This window comes from Triticum urartu, chromosome 4A, assembly GCF_056163025.1.
Source record: "Triticum urartu cultivar PI428250 chromosome 4A, HENAU_Tu73, whole genome shotgun sequence".
NCBI lineage: Eukaryota > Viridiplantae > Streptophyta > Magnoliopsida > Poales > Poaceae > Triticum > Triticum urartu.
The window spans coordinates 549,381,354-549,396,879 of record NC_141876.1 but is presented as its reverse complement, the minus strand read 5'-3'; the positions used below and the strand labels follow the sequence as shown (position 1 = coordinate 549,396,879).

The 15,526-nt window shown below is 48.3% G+C and overlaps 1 pseudogene; it reads right to left on the bottom strand.

Moving 5' to 3' along the window:
- Positions 1 to 1,782: 1,782 nt before the first annotated feature.
- Positions 1,783 to 2,708, bottom strand: LOC147976549 (uncharacterized; annotated as a pseudogene).
- Positions 2,709 to 15,526: the final 12,818 nt, after the last annotated feature.

Sequence of the window (15,526 nt, the reverse complement as noted above, 5' to 3'; positions counted from 1 at the left end):
ATTTGACCTTATCGTATGCTTTCTCAAAGTCCACTTTGAAAACTATGCCATCTAGTTTTTTTTTGAGTGGATTTCATGGAGTGTTTCATGCAAAACTACAACCCCTTCCAGGATGTTTCTGTCTGGCATAAAAGCAGTTTGGGACGATACACGACAGAGTGCGCAATTTGCGTAAGCCCATTAGTCCCGACCTTGGTGGATATTTTGAAACTTACATTAAGAAGACAGATCGGCCTGAACTGCTCAATACGAAGGGCCTCTGTCTTCTTGGGAAGCAAAGTAATCGTTCCAAAATTAAGTTGAAACAACTGAAGCTGTCCAGAGAAAAGATCATGGAACAAAGGAAGTAAATCCCCTTTGATGATATACCAACATTTTTTATAAAACTCCACCGGGAATCCATCCGGCCCGGGAGCCTTATTGTTCTTCATTTGTGAAATAGCCTCAAAGACCTCTTTCTCCGTAAATGGGGCAGTTAAGACCTCATTCTCGTCCGACGCAAGTTGAGGAACATCCTCAACCCTGGACTCATCTAAGGACACAAAGTTATCTTCTGGCGGCCCAAACAGCTGCTTATAGTAATTGGTGATATAGACTTTCAGATTATCTTGACCTAAAATCGTCCCCTCTTCCTGCTCAAGATGAAATATCCGCTTCTTGCGGTGCTTGCCATTTGCAATCATGTGAAAGAACTGAGTGTTATCATCCCCTTGGACGATTTTGCGAACCTTAGCTCGCAAAGCCCACTTAAATTCCTCCTCCCGAAGGAGATGTTTCAGTCTCAATTCCGCCTCTATCTTAGTTTCCAACTCTCTGGTATCTAAAATAGTAGATTCGGCTTTTAAGTCTAGGGACTGAATAAGTAAAAGGAGTATCTCCTTCTTAGCCTTATAAATCCCATGCGTATGTTTAGCCCATCCACGAAGGAATCTTCGCAGATGCCTAATCTTGTTCTGCCATCTCTCGATAGGAGACCTTCCTCCTGCGTCTTTAGCCCATTCTCTAGTGACCAGCTCAAAGAACCCTTCTCGATCAAACCACGAGAGCTCAAAAGAAAAGGTGTTCTTATTCCCCACATGAGATGGATCACCAGAGTCAACTAGCAACGGAGTGTGATCCGAAATTCCGCGCGATAACGCCTGGACAGTTACGAGAGGGAACTTCTGTTCCCATTCGACACTCGTGAGGACACGGTCCAGCTTCTCAAAAGTCGGGTTAGGTAGCGAATTATCCCAAGTAAATTTCCTACCAGATAGCTCCATCTCTCTAAGATCCAAGCTTTCGATTATGGTATTGAACATAAACGACCACTTGCCGTCAAAATTATCATTATTCTTCTCCTCCCTTCTTCGAATAATGTTAAAATCTCCCCCAACTAGGATTGGGAGTTGCTCGCTACCACAAATACGAACCAGATCAGCCAGAAAGTCTGGTTTAAGTTATGGCTGCGCGGCCCCATATACCGCCACCAAAGCCCAATTGAACCCATCGGCCTTAGATCTGACCCAAAATTTTACCGCAAAATCTCCCATGACCACACTCCGCACTTCCAGCGAATCACACCTAACTCCGAGTAGGACCCCTCCGGACCTTCCTCTTGGAGGTAGGCAATGCCAGTCAAAATCAACACCCCCCGATAAAGTACTAAGGAATTGGGGGTAAAATTACCCCTTCCAGTCTCGGACAGGGCAATAAAATCCAACTGGTAGTCAACAGATGCTTCCGCTAGAAACCTTCTTTTAGCCAAGTCTTTAAGACCTCTGCTATTCCAAAAAATTCCACTCATATTTCATCATGAATTTTTTTAGAGGTACGGATCCTAGCACTTCTACGCACAGCCGAAGCTGGATAAACCTTCCGTTTCCACTTCCGCTTAGGCTTATACGGATCCTCCTGCCGGTCCTCACAACTAGTCTCTGAGGATCTAGCCTCTGGAACATCTACATGACTCGAAGCCAAAGGGGACTCGAGTCCCTCAGCCTCCTCTAACTCAGGGGCCAGATCCGCACAAAAACTATCAAGAGCCCTAACGCCCAACGCATCTATGTCGAAATCAGTCATGGGTTTAACAACTGCTATGTTACGAATCAATTCCAAAGCGCGCTCCGCTTCGAGATCGAGAATATCATTAACGGATTTATTGATTTCAGAACCATTACTACCTAGTGAGACCCCTAATTGATTTGCATTGTGAACAATCTCATCATTGGAAAATGCAAAATCGAATTAGACAAACTGACAGACATACCAGTAGTGACCTCAATGTCACGAAGCTTGGCCGCCCGCATAGCGCACCTCAGCTGCATGTCGTCCACATCCGGTTGCTCCTGGAGACGGCTGCTTATCCGCCGCCCCTCAGAAACAGGATCCGGGATCCCACCAAAAGCTATGACCTCCTCCCTCATCGCCCTGTTAGGAGTAAGGCCGCCTGCCTGACCCCCAACAGAGCTCAACTGAACTGGATCAACCGATAGATCACCAAGAGTCCTCAAGGCTTCTCGCGACCTTAGCCTGAGTCCGGATCCCGAATGCACCTCAGAAACACCCAGTGGCGCAGCAACAGGGCCTGTGAAAGCACCTGAGACAGGCGATGCCGCCAGAGTAAGGCGGCGCGACGAAGCAACGGGAGGCTCCTGCCCCCCCCCCCCCACACCACCTGACCCTTCCGCCAGGGAAGACGTCGCCGGAGATGGCTCCGTAGAGGGCATCGGGGGACGTGACACCAGGGAAGGAGAAGGGGGTGCGCAGGCCTCCTGCCCGCATGCCCCTCCTAGGTCCTCCCCAGCCTCCAGGACGCCCAATGCCTCCGAGCCAAGCTCCCCCCCCCAAAGCAGGTGAAGAAGCGGCGTACGAAGGTCGGGTCACCTGCCCGCCACCGTCCGCCGAACCGTCCAGAATGTCTGCCACCTCCAGCCTAAGCAACGGTGATGAAGGGGGAGTAACGGAGACCTCCTGCCCGCCGGCTCCTCCCAGTCCATCCATCACCAACAAATAATCCGACCCCGCAATCACTGGCGGAAAATGTTCCGACAGATCATCCAAATCCACTCGGTCACTCCAAAGACGAGGAGGCCCTAAGAAAGCTCCTAAGGATCCAAGCTGCAGCATATTAGTCGGAACAGAACCCGACGACTTCTCCTTGGCAGTCTCTCCTGCCTTAGTAGAATCCGTAGGCCCTGTAGCCTTGTCCCCGTTATTGTGTGTACTGCCATCCTGGTTCCCAGAAGCATCTCCCCCCTCAGAAGTGTCCATATGATGTATCTCCTCAAACTCCTGGAACAGATCAGGATCCTCATACTCGACATCCAACATATACGCAATGCCCTCGTGAGTCCATCTTACCACATCCGGCAAGAACTGAATGTTAGCCACACTAACCAGCAGACGTGCCACACCATGAGCACGCGTGAAGGGCATATCCACTTGCTCCATCTTGCCGAGCATGGATCCCAGGCTCCAAGTGACCAGGAAGCTATCCAAGGGTTCAGATGGTGCCCCCGAAAAACGAACCCAAATCTGAGTCAGCGGCGTACCCCGAGGCTCCCTTCTTTTTCCACTCATCAAACTGCAACACAAAACTTGTACCAGTAACTCGACACATGCCAAACTTCAGAATTCTCATCTGATCCTCCTTAGAAGGAAACTCCACTTTGTAAGTCTGATCTGATAACTTCAACAAAGACCACCGAAAATTACCCGATGCCAACTCCCACAACTGCTGAATAATCTGAGCTTCACTGAGAGGGCCATGAACCACCTTAACCATGCCTGGGAAGGAGGTTTCAATCACGAGAGCCATCGGTGCCACACTTGGTGACTCGAAGAACATTAACTCAGCGCAACAGACTCCATAGATGTTAACCGTAGGCTTAGGCCCCAGAAGAAGTGGACACTCCACCGCCGTATGCTTCGGTTTCCGGTATAAATCACATAACTCGGCAGAGCATTCAGCCATAATGTGACCCGGTTCACCGCACCGAAAACAGGTCAACTTCTTCTTTTTAATCACCCACTTGGACGGCTTGTCACCCTCGGAATTCTCCGTGCCTTTGTCGGACACAACATCACCAGACTGAGAAGCCTCCAGCACCGTCACATCTGTGAAGGCCCGAACAGTCTCCACCGCAACCTGAGGCAGAACCGCACCATTGGTGATCCCCTCCTCAAGGCTCATGGTCGAACCCGTGGCAACGGGCGCATAGCGTGGTGGAGGAGGACGCCGGTAGCTGCCTCGACCTCCACGGAAACGGCCTCGGAAGGGCCGGTTATTGGGGCCAACCGCACCCTCCACAAAGTTGTCGGGTGGCCCTTGAAAACCTCTATCATTAGTTCCGTGATCAGTCCCAGCATAGCCACGCCCACCTCCGGTCGACGATGAACCTCGATGAAGCCCTTCTCCGTATGCATTGAAACCGTCGTCACCCCACTGACCACGTGGGGGGAAGCGGCCGTCTCCCGCGAAACCGCCCGAGCCACGGCCACCCGCACCCTGAAGAGAACCCCCACGCTCGCCAGCCATCTGCTTAGGCCAAGGTCATTGCGGCGGCGGGGGTACAGCCTTGGGCGGCGGCTGCGCAGACCTGGCAGGCGGCGGTGCCACTGCCAGCGCGGCCGATCCCGCATCCTGTGCCGGAGCATCTCCAGCAGCCCCCGACCCCGTCTTCGTGGCGGCGGACCCTTCGGCGGCATCGCGATCCTGCAAGCCGCCGGCGTCGCGAACACACCGGACGAGCCTGGAGCTCTCTTCGCGCGCCCAACAGCAGCTGGAAAACCTAGTTTCCCGCGACGATGAACCCTAACCGCAGCGCCGCTACAGCGAAGGGTAGAGGAACTTGCATGTGCCTCACGCGAAACAAAGTCATGCACGTCGGCCCCCTCTGGCAAAACGCCTGGACTTGGTTTTGCCTGGGCCATCGGCCCCGCTAATTCCAGCCCAAACGCAGCCAGCTCGCCCTGACCTGGCGGCCTCGAAACAAGCCCAGCTGTGCACGGTACCCCGTCGGCCCGTTCAGCCTCAGGCCCAACCTAGCCCAAGAGCTGATTCAAACGAGATGCCCTGGCTTCCCGGATCTCAGCCGCCACGATAGCCACCGGCGCCGGCGACCGTGTCACCGGCCTAGCCTTTTTCTTTTTCTTTCTGGTCACTCTAGTCCACGAATCTAGCAATAAGAAATCTGACAAAGTAATTGGCTTAATACATACCTTGGGTAAAGGACCTTTCCATGGCCGGATCGCGGATGCCGCCTTCCTCCGGTGGACTATCCAGCGAACCACCTCCACCTTGTCCTCAGGATGTACTCCTTGTCGAGCCGGATCGTCAAGTGGAACGACGTCATCTACAATCGTAGCAATTTCCTCCTCCGAATATCCGGGATTAAAGGCCTCGCAGATCACATCCGATGGCGTCGGTGAGTACAGCTCCGGCGAGTCTCCGGTGATGTCCCTGTCGTCGTCGTCCTCATCGTCTGCCTCCGCGAGTGCCCAAAACCTGCCGCCAACGTGCCCTAGTCCCGGGACGACGAAAGAGGTTATGCGCCGATGATAATTTTCACACACACATTTTTTTGCTCTGGAACCACAAATCGGGATGAAAATGGAACAACTGTGAGGCGGGTGATATGCCATATGGCAAGGACTAAAGGCATGTACAGAGAGCAGAATAATCCATATCTATGACGAGTTATTCGGTGGCACAAAGTATTCATATGGCTCATTTCAGTTTACTTGGTCCATCCATTGACCGTTAAATTAGCAGGACAAATTTAATACGTACAGTATAAAAGTTGCAACTGAAAAAGGATATACAAGTGAATTTCACTTTTTATCCTCCTAATTGTGCATTTGAGAAGCCAATTACCGCATTTAACAAATAAAAACTCTCATGATTAAACCATTTATGAAACTTTGGGCTTTTTTTTCGAGAGAAATTTCTAATCTATTCATCAATCATGACAGTACAAAGAACACAAGAGGTAATAAAAATTACAATTAGGTCTATGGACCACCTAGCGACGACTACAAGCACTGGAGCGAGCCGAAGGCGCGCCGCCGTCATCGCCCCTCCATCACCGGAGTCGGGCAAACCTTGTTGTAGTAGACAGTCGGGAAGTCGTCGTGCTAAGGCCACAAAGGACCAACACACCAGAGCAGCAACCATCGCTGATGAAGAGAGTTGTAGATTGGAAAAATCAAACCTGGAACCACACGAACGAAGACGGGCAAAAACTGGATCCAAGGAGATCCACCAAAGACCAGCACCGACCGAATCCCATGAGATCCGACGGAGACACACCTCCACACATCCTCCGACAACGCTATTCGCACCATCGGGGTGGAGATAGTACGTGGGAGACATTATTGCTACAGAAGGACATAGTCGCCGCCACACAGCCCCAACCAAGACGTTCAACCTAGCAAAAATAAGAACAGGGTCCCACCCGCCGGCGGGGGGCCGAGATCCTCCGCACCTCCATAGGCCAAAGGCCATCAGAGGCAGGGTGGATCCGCGGCGGCGCCGACGGGAGGCATGTCTGTCAGTTGGGACACGCATATCAGGTTGTCGTGGCGTGTTGCTTGGTTTACCTACAGGTCCCTCGACTTCTCCAAGGTGCACAACTCCAGAACTGTGTCCAGTGCATCGGTCTACCACTCCGCCCCCATAAACGGGCACGCCAAGAGCTCCGCCAACTCCGTGGATTGGCTGTTGTATTTGCAAGATTTCCATGTCCCCGAGGAAAAGAACCGCTTCTCAAGAGGGGTACATATGTAGGGTCAGCCTAATCGCAGTGGAGGTCATGGTGCAAGTGCGGTTGACCGAGTCATCTCAGTACCCCCCCCCCCTCCCCCCAGCCCCCGACGCAGTGTCAACACCAGGCTCGCTGAGACTGGATCGTATGTCGATGAAGGCTGATGTAGGGAGCCTACATATATGTGGCTTTTAAGCCAGAGTGCAAAACAAAAGAATAAGCCCAACCAAACACCAAGACATGTCGCTTTTTATTTCCATACGTACCAACATGTTAAGACCACATGTTAGACATCACGGAGCACTGACAACACAACTCCGCCACGAAGCATCGCCACCGACGACCACCATCAAGCAGGGCCCGTGGCCACTTTTCACTCAGCAAAGCAAAAAACCATGCTCTACGGGCAAGAAAGCTTCCTTATTTTTTTAGATGACGGCACACGATCTTTCTTTAGAGCATTTTCAACAGTCGCTCAACGCGCGGCACGCTAAAAATCAGAATACAGCACCGGGTGAGCCAGTTTTTGTGCGCGGCGGTACGCTGACTCCAACGGCCACCGTAAAATAAAGCGCGCTCGAGCCGGTCCAGCAGGCGCACTATATTTCATTTTTTTCCTTGACGCCTATTATGTGAACTACGATTCGATACACACTCGGTTCCGATAGTACAAATATGAGATAGTTCGTCACATAGCCTGCTTCTACGGTACAAAATAGTGCATAGATAGTTCATAGTCTTCTCCTACGATAGATACATAAAACGAAAAACTACTACTACTTGTCATTCTCCGACTCTGACTCTGCCTCGGTGATGTCCTTCTCCGATGTCTAAGCGTAGGCGTCAAGGAACCGCTCGTCGTTGGAGTCCGCGTGATGTTGAATTTAGCGACCGCCACGGTAGCCCGAAGCTCCCCGGCGGCGTGGCGGCATGGTGGCACGGTGGTGGCGTGTCGGCAGCGAGGAGAGAAAGCGGTAGATGGAGCGACGCGAGAGCAGCATAGGGCGCTGCAATTTTATAGGCGTGTCGGACGCGGTGCGCCAAATCTAGCGCACGAGCTGCCGCTTTTTCCCGCGCGCTAGTTTCCGCCTTCACTGGAGCGCGCGAAAATGTCACACACGCGCTAAAATGCCAGTTTACCGTGCGCGCATATTTTGACGCGGCTGTTGAAGATGCTCGCGGTAAACCAAGTTTTATTTAGTAAAAACCATAGAATGCGGGACACAAATCTGGTCATGTGATTGGCCAAACCAAACGTGATGTCCCAAACTCAATGGGAGTGCAAACTCACTAAACTATGTGCCTCAACATTCACGGCACGACCCTTAAAACTGAAACTACAATTAAAATGACTTGCTAAATTATTAATCTCACTGATAATTGCACCATCATTTCCTTGACAAACTTTATTGATAGCTCCAGCCACTTCCTTTGCGTCCAATGCAATCACTAGGTCATAGAGGTTGAAGCGTTGGCAGAGGTCTTGTGCCAACGTAAGGGCCTCCTGCACGCAATCGTCTCTAGAATCGCAGGATCATCAACACCTCCAATAACAATGGTTGAGCTGCCCAGAAACGTCCCAGCCGCGTCTCTACACACAGCAACAGCGGTGCCCACAATTCTTTTGCGATGGGTTGCATCGATGTGAATTTTTGTGTGTCTCGATGGCGGGGCTTTGACTATCCACATAGATAGTAACATCGATGTCACCTAAGCGAGAAAAATGATGTGGCAATTAATTAATAAGGAGAGAGATAAATTAAATAACATTGCTAGTTACTAGTAATATGAGTAACATCACACATATCAAGATAAGATAAGTCTTCTATAAGCTAATAAATGAAAACATCTATGTTATTATCCACTATGAAGGTAGTAACTTAGACTAATAACATATACATGTTACTACTCTATGTTACTTTCCATTATGGGTAGTCTTAGGGCGCTGGGTGTTAACAGTGGCTGGAGGAACCAATCGCTGTTTATGAACCGAAGATGGTTTTTAAGTAGTAACTTTGTGCTTTCTAGAGATTTTGTCCTATTTCTTTTTAGTCTAAATACAAGATCACCTTTTTTGTGAGATACACAGGCAGGGCCGGTCCTGACTTTTCAGAGGCCCGGGGCGAACTTAAAAAGTGGGTCCACTGGTGGGAAAAATCAATTATATATTGATATAAAGCATAAATTTTCTTTTGGATTGAAAGTTCTAGGAAATTGCATTACCAAATAACGTCTCATAATACACCATGGGTAAACAGGAATGCACATGCTTGTCTTGGCAACAACCAACAAAGTCTTAATTCTTATATACCAATGAGGATAGGATTCCTAACACCGGAGAAAACAAGATAAATACTTTTGAGGCAACAATTTTACAGGAAAGAAGCGGGAACACCTGAATTTGTCAGAGGTGAAATGGAAGAGATCCAGCTATCCAATCCCAATCATATTAGATCTTGGTATGGTCCTCATATCCTCAAATGAATAGAAGATCGGTCAGGGAATCGCTAGAAAACCCAAAAAAAAAAACAGTACAAAGATGAAGCGCAAAAGGACTGGGAAATTGCAAGAACTTTGTGAGCTATTGACCCAAGAAAATTACAATTTGCAAAGAGACTAGCGGATGAAGTGTTGCCTGATGCCGCACACTCGATGGGAATTGAGATAGAGAAATTAATAGTGGGTCAAAGAAATCGGCTACTTATTTACTAGCCATGATGTGTGCTTTGGGAGTAAGAGCGCTGGAGCGGGATGGGGAACGAGAAGACAGACAGAGAATTCAGTCTGGAGAGAAGAAACGGCGGTGGTGGCTAGATGGAACAGAAGCTGGCTGCCTCATGATTCACGAACCTAACATTAGTAAGTTAGATTAGGCTATAGGCTTTAAGAATGATAGCCTTTTTCTGTTACTCTGGTGGCTTGCTCGGTGCATTTGTTTAACAAATGTTGGGCTGTCTAGTATATCTAGTGTATATAGATGCACAGGGATCTGAAATACTTAAATCTCGGGAAACCTCACCACCTCGCCCCCGCGGCGGCTCCCGCGACTAGGGTTTCCCCCCGCTCCCCCCGCCGCCGCCGGCCGCGCGCTCCCCCCTCCTCGCGCTCCCATCCTCCCGCTCGCCCCCCCTCCCGCGGGCGACGGGCGGCCCCCTACCTCCGCTCCTTCGGCCTCCTCACTGTCCATATCCCTCTCCGCCGCCGCCGGCCGGGTCCGTCGGGCCTTGCCCGCGCGGCGCTGGCGGCGGCAGGCCGTCCCTTCCCCGCACGCTCATGGGGGGCGCGGGTGCCTCTCGATGGTGGCCGTGCAGCTCGGTCGCTGCGGTGGGGTTCGGCGGCGGGATTCCGGCGAGCCCCGAGGTACTCGGTGCGGCGGGGCGGCGTGGCGGTGCTTGTGGCCGGCGGCGTCCGCGCGGCCCAGATCTGGGCCGTTTCGGGCTCCATCTGGGCTTGGGTGGGCTGGCGACTCGGTGCGTGGCGACGCCGTTCCCTGGTTGCTGGTGAAGTGGCGGTGGTCTTCTGAAAGTGCAACTATCCCTAGGTGGTTTTGGTAATTCCTAACAACATATAGCTCATTGAGCTAATGCTATTTCAAGATTAATATCTCAGGAAAGCTCAATGTTTGGCATGGCATGGATGAGAAAAGTGGACCACTCAAAATGCTAAGGACAAAGAATTGGCTCAAGCTCAAAGCTCAAGACTCTACATTTTCTATTTTAGTGATCCAAGATCACATTGAGTCTATAGAAAAAGCCAATACTATCAAAGAGGGATGAGGTGTTGCTTAATGAGGCTCTTGCTCAAAATGCTTAGTGATATGCTCCAAAACCCTCAACTACTTTCTCACATCCACATATGACCTAAACCAAAAGTCAAACTCGGCCCCACCGATTCTTTCTATCCAGCGCCACCGAGTTTCAAATGGCATAGCCACTGCCACAAACCTTAGGCAAATCGGTCTCACCGATAGGGATCTCGGTCTCACCGAGATGGGATTGTAATCTCTCTGTTTTCCTTTATAACGTTTCGGTCCCACCGAGATGAGCGATCGGTCCCACCGAGATTGCAACGTAAACTCTCTGTTTTCCCTTCGTAACGTTTCGGTCTCACAGAAATGAGCGATCGGTCCCACCGAGTTTACCAGACCAACTCTCTTGTTAGCTTATTACCAAAATCGGTCTCACCGAGTTTGTGTAATCGGTCTCATCGAGATTACGTTATGCCCTAACCCTAACCATATCGGTCCTACCGAGTTGCATGTCGGTCCCACCGAAAACCCTAACGGTCACTAGCTTGCTGAATTGGTTCGACCGAGTTTATCAATTCGGTCCCACCGAGATTGGCAAGTTGTGTAACGGTTAGATTTTGTGTGGAGGCTATATATACCCCTCCACCACCTCTTCATTCGTGGAGAGAGCCATCAGAACAAACCTACACTTCCAACTTACCTTCTTCTGAGAGAGAACCACCTACATTTGTGTTGAAGCCAAGATATTCCATTCTTACCATATGAATCTTGATCTCTAGCCTTCCCAAGTTGCTTTCCACTCAAATCTTCTTTCCACCAAATCCATATCCTGTGAGAGAGAGTTGAGTGTTGGGGAGACTATCATTTGAAGCAAAAGAGCAAGGAGTTCATCATCAACACACCATTTGTTACTTCTTGGAGAGTGGTGTCTCCTAGATTGGCTAGGTGTCACTTGGGAGCCTCCGACAAGATTGTGGAGTTGAACCAAGGAGTTTGTAAGGGCAAGGAGATCGCCTACTTCTGAAGATCTACCGCTAGTGAGGCAAGTCCTTCGTGGGCGATGGCCATGGTGGGATAGACAAGGTTGCTTCTTCGTGGACCCTTCATGGGTGGAGCCCTCCGTGGACTCGCGCAACAGTTACCCTTCGTGGGTTGAAGTCTCCATCAACGTGGATGTACGATAGCACCACCTATCGGAACCACGACAAAAACATCCATGTCTCCTATTGCGTTTGAATCTTCCAAACCCTTCCCTTTACATTCTTGCAAGTTGCATGCTTTACTTTCCGCTGCTCATATACTCTTTGCATGCTTGCTTGAATTGTGTTAAGATTGCTTGACTTGTCCAAAGTAGCTAAAATCTGCCAAGAACTAAAACTGGGAAAGGGATAAGTTTTTATTTGGTCAAGTGGTCTAATCACCCCCCTCTAGACATACTTTCGATCCTACAAGTGGTATCAGAGCTTTGGTCTCCATTTGTCTTGATGTTCATAGCTTTTGGAAGTCATAGCGTTGGTTTCACAACCTAGGAGAGTATGGCGTCTAGCGAGGGAAATTACCATCATAGAGGTCCTTACTTTGATGGTACTAATTTTGTTAGTTGGAAGCATAAGATGAAAATGCATATTCTTGGACATAACCCCGCCGTATGGGCTATTGTGTGTATTAGCTTGCAAGGTGAATTCTTTGATGGGATAGAACCGAATCGTGAAGCTACCGCGGAAGAGTTGAAGATGCTGCAATACAATGCTCAAGCTTGTGGTATCCTCTTCAATGGATTGTGCCCCGAAGAATTCAACAAAATCAGCCGTCTTGAGAATGTAAAGGAAATTTGGGATACTTTCATTGATATGCATGAAGGTACCGACTCCGTCAAGGAATCCAAATTGGATGTGCTTCAAAGTCAGCTTGACAAGTTCAAAATGAAGATGGTGAAGGTGTCGCTGAAATGTACTCTAGGCTTGCTCTTATCACAAATGAGATCGCCGGCTTAGGAAGTGAAGAGATGACCGACAAATTCATCATCAAGAAGATCCTAAGAGCTTTGGACGGAAAATATGATACCGTTTGCACATTGATTCAAATGATGCCCAATTACAAAGATCTCAAGCCAACGGAAGTCATTGGAAGAATTGTTGCTCATGAGATGTCACTCAAGGATAAGGAGGAGCTCCATAACAAGTCAAGAGGTGCTTACAAAGCCTCATGTGAAGCTCCCACATCATCAAGTGAGAAACAAACCTTCAATGATGAATTGAGCCTAATGGTGAAGAACTTCAACAAGTTCTACAAGAGTAGAAGCAAAGAGAGAAGTTCCAAGTCAAGGTCCTACAGTGACAAAAGATCTTCTAGTCGAGAGCGAAATTGCTACAATTGTGGAAGACCCGGACACTATTCCAATGAGTGTACGACACCCTACAAAAGAAGAGAAGATTCTCCAAAAAGAAGAAGTAGAAGAGAAGAATCACCATCAAGAGAGAGAAGGAGTAGAGATGATCGTTATGAACGAAGAACATCCCAGAGAAGCAAAGATTCGGAAAGGAAGGACAAGTCATCAAGGAGCTACACAAAACGAAGACATCAAGCTCATATTGGTGAATGGGTATCCGGCTCCGACTCCAACAATCACTCTGAGAGAAGCTATCACTCCGACTCCGAATATACTCAAGATGAAGGTGTTGCCGGTCTAGCACTTGTGTCAACCAACTCCTACGACATATTTGATTCACCAAATGAAGGACTTGGAAGATGCTTCATGGCTAAAGGCCCAAAGGTATCACACCCCGAGTATGTTGATTTCAATAATGATGAAGATGACTTGTTAGGTGATGATGATTTACTTGTTGACAACTCTAGTGATGAATATTATGATGAAACGTCAATTAATCATGCTAATCAAGATAAAACGAATGACAATGATAAGGAGAAGATTGAGTTTCTAACTAAAGAACTAAACACTCTTAAGTTAGCTCATGAAACTATCTTAGGAGATCATCGAGAACTTTTAAGGACTCATGAGAAATTACGTTTTGAAAAGCTCAACCTTGAGCAAGAGCATGAGTTCTTAAAGGCAATCAATGATGATCTTCGCAAGAAAAGTTCTTCTTACATTGCCAAGCGTTTACTCTTATCCACTTACATGCCTCAAGTCAAGTCTAGTAACAAGAACAAGAAAGATTCTTCCTCTAGTAGTAACAATAATCATGCTAAATCTAATGTTGTTGCTTCTAGTAGTTCTCTTGATTCCCCTAATGATTCTCTTAGCCAAGTTACACTTGAGCAAGAAAATAGCTTATTGAAGGGAATTATAGAGAAAGGTGTTTACAAAAGCCTTGTCGGGAGTAAGCAATTCGAGGAAATTGTACGCAAGCAAGGAAGATACCGGAAGAACCAAGGTGTTGGTTTTGAACGAAAGTTCAATGCCAATGGAGTTGAGTGAGAAGAAGATCAATACCCCAAGACGAAGTTTGTTCCTCAACAAGAGAAGTATGATCCTACTTCCTTCAAAGGGACACAAGCTCAAGATGATCTTCCACCACAAGACCACAAGCAAAAAGGCAAGGATAAGATTCAAGAGGAAATTGATGTATTTGAAGAAGCACCCAAGGCCTTGGTCAAGTGGGTTCCCAAGACTACATCAAGTTCTACCTCATCAAGTACGACTACAACTCCAAGGATTCCCATCAAGATGATGTGGATCCCGAAGAAGAAGAACTAGAGAGTTCTTGAGGGTGACTCCGCCAACATACCTCACTCTTATCATCTTGGCAAGAACAAGTGCAATCAACTTCCACATCTTGCACTAGTTCAAGGAGTCACAAACCCTCTTGTTGGTAAGACAAGGGACAAGGTAACCCAATGCTTTCATAGACATCATCTTGTGTGTGCATCACTCTATGTCTTTCGATATCCTTGTTTGTTCCTTGCGGGACTAACCCATGTAGGTATTGAAAGTGCAACTCACTCCAAAGGATTGCTCCAAATGATCTACATCAACATTGAGCATCCACATCTTCAACACCTACATGAAGTCATCATCAACAAAACCCAAGGTTAGTTCATCCCTCTTAAGGGGGATCTCACATCTAGGGGGAGCTTTACTCTAAGAATTGAGCTAAAGCAACTCTAATGGTGTGAACACAACAACGCTTTATGTAAAAATGGTAACCCCATTTGTGCTTAAACGATGAGTATGACCTATGATCAAATGTTCTCATTTGACTCCTAAGTCAATATACTCATATATAGATGACCTAGTCATCGCCAATTGCTTGATAGATACTAGAATTGGTTGTGCATGCTTTGCCACATATTTTATTTGCCATTTTATTGTGTGAGCATGTTGGTTGCATAATTTACTCATTCGAGGACATCCACTTGTTGTTTTGATTGTTTGGTTCCTTTTTCTTTTGCCAAGTGGATGGACAAGAATGCCTAAGAACCCTCTCTAGCTATCTATGTCTTTCTCGTCTCAAACTCTATTCATGCTACATCACAAAGTTTGATCAAGTCAGATTCGAACCACTCTGTGTGAGGAGCACTCGGAGTCCCCGATTTGTCATAGACTTAAAAATCCAAAACTTCTTTGCGCGTCTCGGTCTGACCGATTCATCCATTTCGGTCATACCGAGATCACTAAGTCGATCTAGGTTTTCAATCTCGGTGCAACCGATTTGAACTTTTCGGTCACACCGAGTTTCAGTAACTACTTGCAGTTATGAATCTCGGTGCCACTGAGTTGTTCCACTTGGTCACACCGACAGGGTCAGGCTATATATATCCCCGGTCCAAAATTTGGAAAAATTTCTGAATCCCTTCACCCGCGCTCAGCCTGCTCTGCCTCCCTCGGTCTCCGGATCGTCCTCCTCATCGCCAGCTGCCTCCCGCCGCTGGTCTCCGCCGCCGTCAACGGGAATCATCTCCGCCGTTGTCACCGTAGCAAGTCCATCACCGCACTAGGGTATGGACTTGATCCTTGTGCTATTCCCCCTCCGATTCTTAGCACATTGTTTTACCATGTATCATGCCACGA